This window comes from Harpia harpyja, chromosome 5 (genome assembly GCF_026419915.1).
Source record: "Harpia harpyja isolate bHarHar1 chromosome 5, bHarHar1 primary haplotype, whole genome shotgun sequence".
Classification (NCBI taxonomy): Eukaryota; Metazoa; Chordata; class Aves; order Accipitriformes; family Accipitridae; genus Harpia; species Harpia harpyja.
In genome coordinates, this window is record NC_068944.1 from 22799209 (window position 1) to 22812979 (window position 13771).

At 36.9% G+C, this 13771-nt stretch overlaps 1 protein-coding gene across 5 annotated transcripts in view; it reads left to right on the forward strand.

Moving 5' to 3' along the window:
* DLGAP1 (DLG associated protein 1) overlaps positions 1 to 13771 on the forward strand; it is a 429128-nt gene that overhangs the window by 167278 nt on the left and 248079 nt on the right. The window contains exon 1 of one of the 5 annotated variants that reach the window (XM_052788103.1): positions 7616 to 7778. The exons of the other annotated variants lie outside the window; for them this stretch is intronic. The gene's annotated coding sequence lies outside the window, so the exon portion shown is untranslated. Of the gene's footprint in view, positions 1 to 7615; positions 7779 to 13771 lie in introns of those variants that run through there. 5 annotated transcript variants of the gene reach the window in all.

Genomic DNA, 13771 nt, shown 5'->3' on the forward strand with positions numbered 1-13771 from the left:
TTGCCCTTCTGTAAAGGGGACTTTTTGCTTGGGGCCAAAGGAGGTGAGGTGGGGCATAAGAAGTCTCTTAACAAAGGAATACCAAAGAAAACATTATGTCACTGAAGAAGGTATTTTGGCTAGTGATACCTTTATTAGAAAGAACAGGGTGTGGTCCATTTATTTTCATAAGGAATATATCATCAATGTATGTTACTCTGTTGTTGTGAATTTTGTTCAAGGGAGATGCAGATGGAACTTAAATATGTCATTAAATCAAGACATGTTTATCAGCAGGGAGAAGATGATTAGGCTTTGAAAAAGTCAGATAAGGAGAATCTATATGAAATGTGTTAGGGACACAGAATAAATTGAACTTTAATGAGACCTAACAAAAGAAATGTAATTAATCCTCTACAGGGAGAATGTATGAAAGACATTTAAATCTTAAAGTCTTCCTGTCTTACTGGGACATAGGATAGTGGATGCTCTGTATGATCTAATTATGCAGCAGTCTCAGGCTCTTCAAAATATTGTTCCTTAGGGAAAAAGGACACAAGACATAGAGAACAAATTACCAGTTGAAAGATATGATGATCTTTGATGCAGTACAAGAGGAAGTGTAAGGAATTTTACTAATAGTGCTGGTGTGAAGGTAACAGCTGTAATGAGAAAAATTATAAGTATTGCCTCAGGCAAAGTACACTGAGAAGGCACAAAAGTTTATATGAGGCAAAGGTAGTGTAATCAAATATAAAGAAAAAACAGCTTTCGGGTGCTAACTGCAAACCAATCATGACTTGTTTGGGGTTTTTTAAAGAAAAATTTAGACAAGACTTTTTATTATAGCTTGAATGGTAATTCCCTGATTGGATATACAAAGCCTATGAATCAGAGAAAAGAAACTTAAATGACAATGAGATAGGCAGGTGAATTGCCTTGTCTGTTAGATAGAGCAGGAAATTTGAAATTAAAATACATTTTGTATATTCTACTTCCTTCTCTACTTATGGGAAAACCAAACATCAAATAAAAGCTAGGGATAACTCTTTTAAGCAACAGTATGTAGGCAGCAAGAGAGACCTGATGATATGTAAAGAGCCAAATGCATTTTTGCATCCAGTGGCAAGTTAGAAGTCCAGGGAATAACCATAACGTTTTGGGATGAGCTGGATGCTGAAATTACTTCTGGACACTCCTTAGATTTGAGTGCTGTAGTGACAACAATAATGTCATAACTCTGAAAAATCATGGTCTGTGCAGGCATAAGGGAAAATGGAGTTATAGTATATTGGTGGAGAAAATATCAAAAACTGCAGACAGAGAGGTGCTGAGAAATAGAGTAAAATATTGTATCAAAAGTTCATTTCTACTGATAAGGAAACAATCATTAATAACTAGAAACTATAGAGGCTTATCTTTGAGTAATAAAAAACTGTGATGAATTTGCTTACACAAGTTAAATATTTAACTGAGGAAAAAAAGAATAAAGAGGAAGGTTGATATTTGATGTAGCTAAGGCCATCATTTTTTCTGTATAAATCTGAATAAAATTTCACTTCATCACACCTAGCAGAAATAGATAACAATTCCTCACAGCTATAATAATTTTTGTATCAAAATTTTTCAGAAATGCACCTTTGATCTCCTGCCTTTTGACAGTTGGTGTCATCCAGATATTTATTGACTGAATCCTAGAAGAAGGTGTGCTCCTGCTTCCTATGCCATCTAGATTGATTTGGGGTTTGGTTTGGGGGTTTTTTTTGGAAGATAGGAAACTGGAGGAAATTGTCCCACAGCGCCAGAAGGCTCTGTTTTCTATGGCTGACCTTAACTTCTGTAAAAATAAAGAGAGAAATTTTGTAACCTTCAGATTAATTATTTTATTACACTGTCTTTAAAGCATGATTACATTACACCTGCAGGATTTAATCAGAAAGTAGTAAAGAAATGTGCCTATTTATGCTTTTATATAAACTATGTCAAGGTACCAAAACAGAATCTTTTATTTAATTTTTAAATAATTATTATTTATTTTAAATATTTTTTTTTATTTCATTTTATTTAAATAAGAAAGTAAATAGGTTGGTAAACTCAGAGGAGCAGGCTCAGGAAAAGAGAGAATAACTTCAAGGCAGCGTTGCCTGCTTCCCAGCCCACCTCCCGTTGCCTTGATAAGTATGAGGTTGTACAAGGTAGGTAAGGAAGTGAGGCTAAATATTTAAGCATCTAGTCCTTTATTATTTATTACACCTTTTCTTCCTATTTTATGTTAATCCTATGGAATGCTAAATAGTCCTTTAATTTTAAAATGCCTTTCCTTGTGACTTTCTTTTCTTAGAGTGAAAGTCACAGCCAAAATAGACCTGCTTCTGAGTGCATGACTGTTAAGTGGCAGCCCTGAGGCAAAGAGACATAGTATTAGAGATAGGTAACACTCTTGTAAGGTCTTTCAAGCCTCAGAAAAGGTCATCTCTAGCTCAGGAAATACCAGAATTATTCAACCGTTTTATGCTTTTCTATACTCTTCTTTGAGCACCTCTTTCCACTGTTGTTTATGATAGTGGCTCAATGGGCCTTTGAATTCACCCAGCATGGCCATTTTTGTAAGTGCACGCTATTGGAAGTGGACGCCTGTAAGAAGCTTGTATGGTGGGTCAGAAGTACTAACACCATTAACTCTGAGAAAAGGAGTATTTCTTGTATTCCTGTCATTCTCTTCCACTAAAAAATTTCAAATTCAGCCCAGTGGGAAATCCTATTTACTCCCATGGTATAAAATATCCCTGAAATAATTCACCTACCTTAGAAACAAACTGATCTATGGAACTGGCACTGGTTTTAGGCTGCTGATGCAGACAGAGATGTCTTTTTTAGGTTTGCATTGCACATCATAAGCAGACATAGACATAATGATAAATATCTCACCACCTCCTGATGGATTCATGGAATCAGGGGCTCCATGTGTATCCTCACACTGGAAGGAGTATAGGAAGCACATCTGTCCTTATGTGGTCTGTCTTTATATTTTTATATGATTATAACAACTAAAGCAATAACATCATAAAAAATCTGATTCAGCTAATCTTTATAGTTCAGTGTTGCAGGGATGGAACCTGCAGTGTGCAAAATAAAAAGATAAATTTGTCCTTACTGAATAGTGAAAGTCTGGCCAAGATATATTAGTAACCTCTTCCAACTCACTGGGTAATACAAAATTATGTTCTTCTGAAAGCCTTATTTTATGTGAAACTCTCTCTGCAATATGGTTATTATTTTAAACTGTTTCTGCAATCTGTTTGATTTCTATTGTATAGTTTCTACTTATCCTTTGTTTTGTTGCCCTTTCCTGCCAGCTCTTTTAGCTTCTTTCTACATGCTGCAGGCACAGTTTAAAAAGCTGGCTAATAATTTGGGGAAGGGGCAGGACAGCAGTGGGTCACAGTAGGGACACGGCAAAGAATTCTGGTATTCAGAACATGAATCCTCAAGAGAGACCACAGGTCATGGTTGGATGCAGTGACTATGTTCTCAAGCCCAAAGAAAAATAACAAGGAAAATGGTTTAACAAAGTGTCATTCATCAAGAACAAAATGTATAATCATGTATATTACTGAAGCTTTCTGAATTGCCTTTGCTTTTAAAGCATGAATTTATCTGAGCACATTGATGAAGCTTAAGTAGGCTAGAAATTTCCTGCAAACACTCATCTTACTGTTTTTATTTTAAAAGTAGGAAGAAATATTTCAGCGTGTTATGAAATCAGCACAATGAAGTAAATTGTACCTAAGTTTTATGAGCTGGCTAGTAAGTTCTTTCAACAACTAAAATTCAGATCTTGCACATCCTGGAAATCAGGACAATTTCAAGGAGTGGAAGAAAATATAAAATCATCAAAAGTAAAGTCTGGAAATAGTTCAAAAATTGGTGAAGTGATAGATACTGAGGAGGATGAGTTGCTTAGACATTTTGGGTGAGTTTGTATGTAAAGCATCATTCTGTATGTCCTATATTGATATAAATATAGACAAATATTATGGTTAACAATTAGGCAGTACAAGAATGAAGGAATACAAAATGGGGATGTGATCCCCTATATCAAAATTCTGAAAAGGTTTTTGAGGGTGTGGTATGTTACCAGCTGTAACAGGATTCTGCAAGTGGCAGGTTAATGCACTACTTGGGCTTACGAGTACAAGAGGGTCACCTTTCTATTCCAGATATGGGCACTCCAGGACATACTTCATTAGGGTACTCACATTTGGAAAAGTTGAAAACTGGAGAGACTTTAGGAGAAGCCACAAGACTGGGTCAAATGACACTAAAAATAATGGCTGGTTTGGTTCAGTATTCAAGGGGGGAGTCAGAAAATTATTTTCTCACTGTGGAAGGCAACAAAATACTGAACTTCTGAGACTCACAAGTGATGACAAAAAAGATCAATTACATGGAAGTTAAACCTAGAAATGGAAGCAAAGTGCATATTTTTACGCAGATGTAAATACACATTGGAACAACTTACCAAGAATTGTTGTGGATTCTTGTAACTTAAAAGATTTCATTTGGAATTAAGGGTAGGATTGCTGAAGCAATTTAGGGAATTAGATGTTCAAACATCCTTGAAATGTACTCATTACATTCACCAAGATCTCTTGGGTTCCTCTAGAAAAGCAGCAAAGCTAAAAGCAGTATGCTACTTTTGATTCACAAATGGCACTTGATCGAAGGCGCTGTGGAGTAGTACGAGATGGTGTTTGATATTACACAGCAGGTTAGACTGTATTGTCCCAGTGGCCTCTTTTGTTCACAGAGTCAGTATGTTTCTTTATTTGTACATGAGAATAGCTAAAAAATATCCTGACCTAATAGGAACCGCTTGAGCTTGCTGTTAAAGTACTTACACTCCATCTGTTTAATAAGATGACTGTGATTCACTCCTGTTACAGTAGTAGGATGCTATTTCGCTTCCATTCTTCTGCTGCTGGTAGGGAAAAGACTGAAAGACCAGGCTGGTGTACATAGATGGCATGGAGCAGCTGAGCAACAGCTTTGTTTCTGTTAGGCTTTCAGCAGCTGATTTGATTGCCAAAGCAGAAATGGTCAGTCATGTTTCAGGACCTCCTTCTGTGATCTAAGTGTGTAGACCAGAGGAGGCCCTGAAATATGACTAGATAGAGATATTAGCTAAGCATTTCTTGGTTTTCTGTAATGTTGTCTATATAAAGAATTCACTTCAGACCATTGTCTCTCACCAGGAAAACTTTGATCTTAAATGAGTGAGTCTGGTTGGCTCAATTTTTACCTCTGTGAGAGTTACATTGAATTAGAGGCTACACAGACATATTAAACACCCAGTTACGCACCAGTACAAGCAGTAATTTCGCTGTCATTGGACACTGCAGCCCTTACTGCAGAAATGATCTATTTTCTTTCTTTTTTACGTTTCACTGCCTAGGGTCTGCATAGCTAAAAGCCACCCGTCCTGTAAACCGTATCTGTAATCAGTACAAGTACTATTTGCAAGCCAATTTCCTAGTATTACTTTTCAGAGATAGGCATCTGAAATAGGATGCTCATGGAGAGCAAAGTAAAGCTCACCTATGGGTGAGGAAGATCACTGTGTCCCTTGAATCAGAGCTGGATTCTGTCCTGAGTTTTGTTCACTTACAAAGCTGAGTTTTGTGAGGCTCTAGAAATCCAGATTCTGCCTGATAAATACTAAGTATAAAGCAGTAACCTGGAACATTGAGGTTTTAGGGGGTTTTTTCTTGAATTTTTTTTGGTTTTTTTGCAAGAAAGCACAAATTAACAACATGGAAAAAATGAATGTGGAAAATGAATAGTCTGATTGTGGTTATTAATAATAAAATTATAACTTGTGTGTCTTGCTCAACAGTTTTTTTTAAACTTGCTTTTTGTTGCATAAGAAAACAGGCTTATGTCAGCCCAGTGTAAAAAAACCTCAGGGTATAAATGCTTATAATTTGTATAAAAGTGAATTGAATTGGATATAAAGTATAAAGAGAAATAAGTGCTTATGTAGTGGTTGTTGTATCATAGATATTTTGGAAATCTGTTTATCCAAGACATCAGTGTGACAACAAGGTTATAATATTAGGTTGTTGGGGCTGTATCAGTATATAAAAGCTATTTGTCATCTTTATGAACTATATATCATTATTAGAATAAAAATTGTCCTAATGAGATTGTTGCATTTCTCATCGTTATCATGTAGATCTTCCATGTGGTCTATCAAGTCCAACAAGGAGATGAAGCAATATATATTTCAGACAAATTATTGATGACAACTGCTGTGTGATTTCTTTGTGCAGCTTATAAAGGTTCAAACTAAAAAGCAGCTACTATAATGTGCAGCGCTGGAAAAAGAATTAAGTGTAAGCCAATTTTAAAATATATTACATTTCAAGATCAAGGCATTGCAGCCGGGTACTTGAGTTGAAGGTGCCCAGGTCCAAGCAGTTGATTGTTTTATGTTAGTGACTGAGAACATGAAAATGCAGATGTTAGCAGTTTGGGATTTTTGGTTTCTGTAAGTGAGCCAAAAAGTAATATACATCCTTGTTCACTTCAATGGCTTTATAATGCAGCTATTCAAATGATATACTCTAATTTGCTCCCATCCCTCAGAGAAGTGTCATGCCTTCCTGTAAGGCTGTTGTGATTTTAGCTTCAAAGCACTGCATGAAGATGCCCTCTGGTCTGGAGGATGCACTGCTTCCTGATGGATAGACCCTGTTAAAATTAGGTTTGAACACACTAAAAATTGAGTTGTGCTGCCTTATGATGAACCAAGTTCACTTCTTGATTTGGCTAAATAAGTCTGAGAAATGCTTGCACAGAATAAGTCATGTAATTATTATATCGCATTTCTTTACATTACATTATATATGTGTATTTATGCATATATTTATGTCTAGTTTCCTAACGCATTTTGTAAAAATAACTAACAAATAAATGTAATTTTTTCTTTCTTTCTGTCCAATTTGAAAATGTAACTCAGAAAGTGTGTTCAAGGAGATGAGGCAACCTAGCAGTCCCAGGAGGTACAAATTGGACTGATTAGGTCAAAACATATTTTCTTTAATATGTGATGTGGAATCTGTCCAAAAGCAAAATAATACTAGCCAGGACTGAAGGCGGTCCGTATGACATCAAGAAAGAAATAACACCACTGGGTTGAAATATGATTTTAAGTAACTATAGAGCTTCTTAGATTTAAGATAGGAGCAATCCAATACAAGAAGAGATACATCTAAGCAACTTTGTAGGAGATGTAGCTATTTTAATTCACCAGAAATAAGTGAGCTATGATATAAAAACCAGCACCTCCATGCAGATGCTATTGAACCATTGTAGGATCATTCTTTTTTCAGTGGAAATTTGTAACAAGGATGAACTTTGTCCTGCAGCAAGATTTCTGATCTGGCTTTGACTCTTTCATACTTGGTGACACCCGTCAGATTTCTTAAAGTATCATGACAAGACTTAGTGTCTTAGAGCAACAATAAGCAGAGAAGCACATGCTGTGGGGAAAGCATGACAGAACCAGATATAACACAGCATAGTTTTAGAAATTACCTTATTTAACAGAGCATCTGGTTTAGGGTTAGACAAATTAATACCTTGAGACTGTTTGGCTGATGAATTGATCTCTTGTTGAGATATCAATAACCTGAGTATCTGAGAAAATAGAAAATAATTGCTGCATCCTGATATCCTTCTACTACAAGAATTTATTCATCCTGCCCTGCCTGACTATTGTAGCCTTCAACAACATGGTGGGTTTTTTATTTTCAATTACTAATCTTTACTGCACATGGTATTATGGTAAGATTGTGTGCTTGTAGCATGTCTTCTCTGAGTAATTGGTTAGCTGTCAGGGAACAAGAAAAAAACCAATAATACCAATACTTTTTACCTCTTAAATTCTAAATCAAATGTTTCCTATATTAAGTAGCTTTCATTATATGTGCAGCTCTGTATGGCTATTTTATTTTGATTGTATTTATTTTCTCAGTGGTTTCCTCATATTTAAACAAATTAATCATAATGAACTAAAAGAAAACCTTTTTCTTCCTCTTTCTACAATGTTAGATGGATTACTTTCTGAAACACATACCTGGCATAAATTGAATTATCTCATTTCATCTTAGATTAGGTGCTTGATTTGTAATTAAAATCCAAATGGTAAAACAATTTAAGAATGATGAATGCAGTTTATTGAATTGGTAGCTCACTACTTTCCTGTATTACAGCTGTTCTGTCTCCAATGCAGTTCCATTTGATGTACTAATTATATGCAAAATATCATTATGTTGTGGTTCTTCATAACAATTTTGATACTTTATCAGATATCCTTCTTGGTTTGAATGATTGAAAAGGATGGGTGGAATAATTTGTATTGTTACAGTTACTGATAATTTGTGCTGCCACACAGTCTATCAGACTGTGTTCATTTCATGTATATTTGAGAAATGAAAACCTATTTATTTTCTATGAGGAAATCTTGAATAAATTTAATGCTTTGCTTTTTACAGAGATGTGATATAGTGTTCTTTTTTAACTTTACAAAATGAAATGCCATCCGTAGAGGAGTTGGACCTCTGTACAAAAGGAGGAGAAAATTTTTACTTTGAAATATTACTAGTTTTGGTTATCCTTCTAAATGCATAATATTAACTTAACATCTTATTCATAGCTACAGCAGTACTAAAACAAGGGAAGATGTATGAGGCATGAATGCTTTGTTGTCTTCTTTCAGGAAAACAGAGTACAAATTTGTGGCATATTTTTCAAACTTGAATTATTTATATATCAAATATTACTCTGGAAAATCCTGATTAAACTTATATGAATTCTCTTAATCCCTTCAACAGTTTGCCCTGCAGTTTTTAGTAATCCTCCTGACCCCCCAAAAGTCTGTGAAGCTGGGACTTTCATATCCCAGTCTGAATAAATATTATTTAGATCCCCAAATATCTTTAGCTATATTGATATATATTTCTTTTTTTAATCATAAAAAAATCTACCTTTTTATAGCTAGGAAAAGAAGGCATTATTTTTGTGCAGAACCTATTTAATCTGTTAATCATACTTTCCTGTTCTGGTCATCATCATAGTACCTGATATCCTGACACGCATTAAGCAGTTAGTTTTCTCCATATTCCTCTAGTATGAGGAGTGATCGGAGGAGGGTCCTGAAAGTGGAGGGATCTCCAAGAGGAGATGTATTGTTTATGGCAATTTTAGAGGGCAGGTAGTGTCTCAGGAAGGCAGTTTTGTGGACAACAGAGCTGGTGCTTGAGTGATCAGTGTCTCTTTGCTATCAGGGAAGATGAGAGTCCATGGTGTTTGAAACACCTCTGGGAAATGGACTTGGATTTGCACTAGTTACTCTCCAGGGCACAGGGAAGACCTAGTGGGCTACTAACAGCCTTTGATGCCACTGATGCCATTAAATCCAGGTGTTTCACAAGACCCAGCTAATACAGTGTTTCTGCTATGGCTGATTCCTGTTGGCACGCTTGTCTCCCATGCTGTTACTGTTGGCTCACAGCTGAGGAAGTCTTTTATTTGATAAAGCCAAAGAGAGCTTGTTCTACAGTGAGTGGGATTCTCCAGGAAATAAATCTGTTGCTGAGCACCATTAATTCTCACCTACCATCATCACTTAACCCACAAATATCTTGTGTCAATGCTAATGTTGTAATTTTTGTTTTCAACTTTAATAGCTGAACTTCTGCTTGAGGGTGTGGTATAAAGGCTGGCAGAGGTGTGTACTCACTGGGAAGGTTGTTAGCTCAGAAACTATTATCCATTGGTCAGCCAAGGATCAGCTATTTATCTAAGCATGAATGAGTGTTAAATTGGGCTAGAAAAACCAACAATGTAATTGATGAATGTTATTTCTTAGCATAGCATCGTGTTATTTATTTTGCAATTTAAATTATGTACAGCTACCCAGATATTGTAGTTGATGGGACTATAATAATCACATCTACAAATAAACATTTTTCTTCAATGCATATCATCTTTAGCTTTTCCTATAAATGAATTTTTTTTTTGTTAAAACATGATGATATTACCTATTGCACCAATTCTGAAATGACCATTTAATATCAGTCACAAGTTTATTTTGCTGCATTATGGATGCTCTTTAATAAGTTTCATATTTTACTTTTCATTCTCAATTCTCATGCTCAAATGCTTCCCACAAGTGGCATTAGTCAGGGTGCTATGGAAGAGTACATCTCACCTGAGGTGACCAATCTGAAGTTACTGGTTTAGTCTAAGATAGTTGTCTAGGGTCTGTCTTTAGGCGGTTGAAATAGCACCAACAAAGAATGTTTTTGACCAAATCCCTAAACGATGAGGACAGATTACACCCTCCACCCACCCCACCCAGCTCCAGATGTGCTTCTCTCTCTCCAGCTCTAGAGGAACCACTGGCAAAGAGCTGAGACTAGGCGACTGATTTTTTAAAAGGTTAATCCCACTGGAAGTATTTTAAATCACTGTTATTTAATAACAGACCTTTTTTGCAGAGCAGCTGAAAGGAGAACATTTGGTTAAGCCCAGAATTTACTTCTGGTTGTGTGTGGCTTTCCAATATGAGTTACAATATATAATTTTGTCATCCACATATTCCTGAATGAATAAAGAAATACAACAGCACAAGAAACCACCTGAAAGCGGTCCTGTTTAGTAAGAGAAACCTGTCTTTCATTCCCTTTGATTGTTCTCAAAACACAAGCTAAAAAAAACCAATCAGACCTGCAGCATCTGTATTTTATACACTGGATGTTCTTTATAATAGAAACTTTATTAAGAATGTATTAATTTTTTTCAACAGGCAGTCATATTTCTCAAAAATTTTTTAGTCCATGTGAAGTACTAGAAGGATTGCACTTCAGTATCTGATGTACATTTGTGAACCCTGGTTTGTGACATTAAATGCCAACATCTAGAAAGTATTCTTGAAATGTTTTCTTTCTCCTCCATGTGGTTTAAGCAACAGGGTTTTTCTCCAATGAGGTATCTCCCCAGTGTGTTTTTTCTGCTTTTGAGAACTGCTTTTGGTAGGCATTTTATTTATGTACTTTCCCCTTGGCCTGAAAGCCTCTAAAATATTTACCTGTTCTGCATTCTTTCTCCTTTCCATCCTCCTGCCTTTTCCAGAGTTAAGGAGTATGGACTAAGTACTACCAGTCACCCCAGCCCAGCCCTTCCCGTTTGCAGGAGAGCTTTCTTGAACTGCTTGTGTCTAGCAGCAAACGCTTTTTTCTACTTGCTTTTCACTTCATCCCAGTAGGGATGATTCTTCCCCTAGAAAAGGATTGTCTAGGTTATGAAATTTATCCTGTAGCCAGACCTAACAGCAAGAAAGTCGCCTGGACTCAATTATAGGGACAGGAGAAATGGGTTTGTCGAAGACTAAAGCATTTGCCATTGATTCAGCCTGTTATGTAATAGAATTCAGGGTTGCCTATTTATGCAAGAAAACAGATTTTTAAATGGAAACCCACGTTTCCTGTTTAGCAAGAGGAAGTCTAGTTATAATAGAGGAATAGCTGGACTTCAGGGGGGTGGGGGGAGAACTCCCAGGTATTTTTTAAATACCCTTCATAAAATACAACTTACTGTACAGAAGTACAAGTCCAGCAGTTTTCAGAAGTGTAACGAACTGTTTCTTAACCCAGAATATTAGAAGCTACAAGGCAGGGTATGCGCTTCTGGTTGTCTGTAATCATCCCTCTTTTAATTATTAAAATGAAATAATTCATACTTTCCCCTTTTACATTACTGATATGTAATCTCAGACTGAAAAACTGTTATATGCATTTTTCATAGTATTTGTGTAACTAACTGTGAGTTTGCAGACCACTTTAATGTCCACTAGGAAATATTACTACCAAATACATGATGTATGATTTGTTCTGAAAACTGCGTAACTTGACAGAATACATTATTCAAATTACAGCTGAAGTGGGGCGTAAGTGCTTCATAGAATCATAGAATCGTTTTAGTTGGAAAAGACCTTTAAGATCATCGAGTCCAACTGTCAACCCAACACCACCATGCCCTCTAAACCATGTCCTAAAGTGCCACATCTATGTGGTTTTTTAATACTTCCAGGGATGGTGACTCAACCACTTCCCTGGGCAGCCTGTTCCAATGCCTGACAACCTTTTCAGTAAAGAAATTTTTTCTAATATCCAATCTAAACCTCCCCTGGTGCAACTTGAGGCCATTTCTTCTCATCCTATCACTAATTACTTGATAGAAGAGACCAGCACCCACCTCACTACAACCTCCTTTCAGGTAGTTGTAGAGAGCGATAAGGTCTCCCCTCAGCCTCCTTTTCTCCAGACTAAACAACCCCAGTTCCCTCAGCCGCTCCTCATAAGACTTGTGCTCAAGGCCCCTCACCAGCTTTGTTGCCCTTCTCTGGACACGCTCCAGCACCTCAATGTCTTTCCTGTAGTGAGGGGCCCAAAACTGAACACAGTACTCGAGGTGTGGCCTCACCAGTGCCAAGTACAAGGGAACGATCACTCCCCTGCTCCTGCTGGCCACACTATTTCTGATACAGGCCAGGATGCGATTGGCCTTCTTGGCCACCTGGGCACACTGCTGGCTCATATTCAGCCAGTGGTCAACCAGCACCCCCAGGTCTTTCTCTGCCGGGCAGCTTTCCAGCCACTCTTCCCCAAGCCTGTAGCGCTGCATGGGGTTGCTGTGACCCAAGTGCAGGACCCAGCACTTGGCCTTGTTGAACCTCATAGAGTTGGCCTCGGCCCATTGATCCAGCCTGTCCAGATGCCTCTGTAGAGCCTTCCTGCCCTTGAGCAGATCAACCTTCCCTCCCAACTTGGTGTCATTGGCAAACTTACTGAGGGTGCATTCGATCCCCTCATCCAGATCATTGATAAAGATATTAAAGAGAACTGGAACTTCATAGGCCTTGGGATGGATCTGCAGGGAGCTGGGGAGGAAGCTGTGGTGGGGTGTGAAGTTTGCTCTGCTTGCACTTAGAAAATTCCTTTTTTTCTGGACTTTCATACTAGAAAAACTGAGGCATGCAAATGTTCATGCAAGGTGTTATACCATTGTCACGGAGAAATTTACCTCTGTCTTGGAAAATACATTCTGTAGATTTAGGATTTCATTATTAGTATTTTTATACTGGGATTTTTCTTAATGGTGCTTTTTCTGTTTCCATTGTAAAGTAAAACCTATGTGATAACATACCAAAGCTGTCATGCATTATTACACAATACAGAACAACTTATAATTTGGGCCTAGAACCAGGACATCACAGCAGTTTGTGCCCACACTTAATAACTACTATAATTCTTGACCAACCATCCCAAAATAATCATTTGTGCGTAGGTAAAGGCATCCTACTTTTTCATTTTTAACTTGTTATTTATTTTGTTTGTATCCATTTTTGAAGAACAACTCAAGCGCAGATTATTTTTGTGAACTCCTAATTGGCAGAAAGGCAAGGAAAAAGGATTTACAGACATTATATAAAGTGTACTTGTAATGTATACAAGTATATTATGTATAGTGTTCTATATATGTTGCAGTGCCTAATCCTTTCTAATCCATTCTCTCCTTCCTATTTTCAATATTATCGGAGTTTGGATACCAAATGTCACACTTCTGCAACAGGCAGCCAGGCAACATGCCTGCCACTATATTTAGCCCTTTCACAAGTCCCAAGTTAAATGCATACTTATAGAATGTGTTTATAAAAGACAAAAAT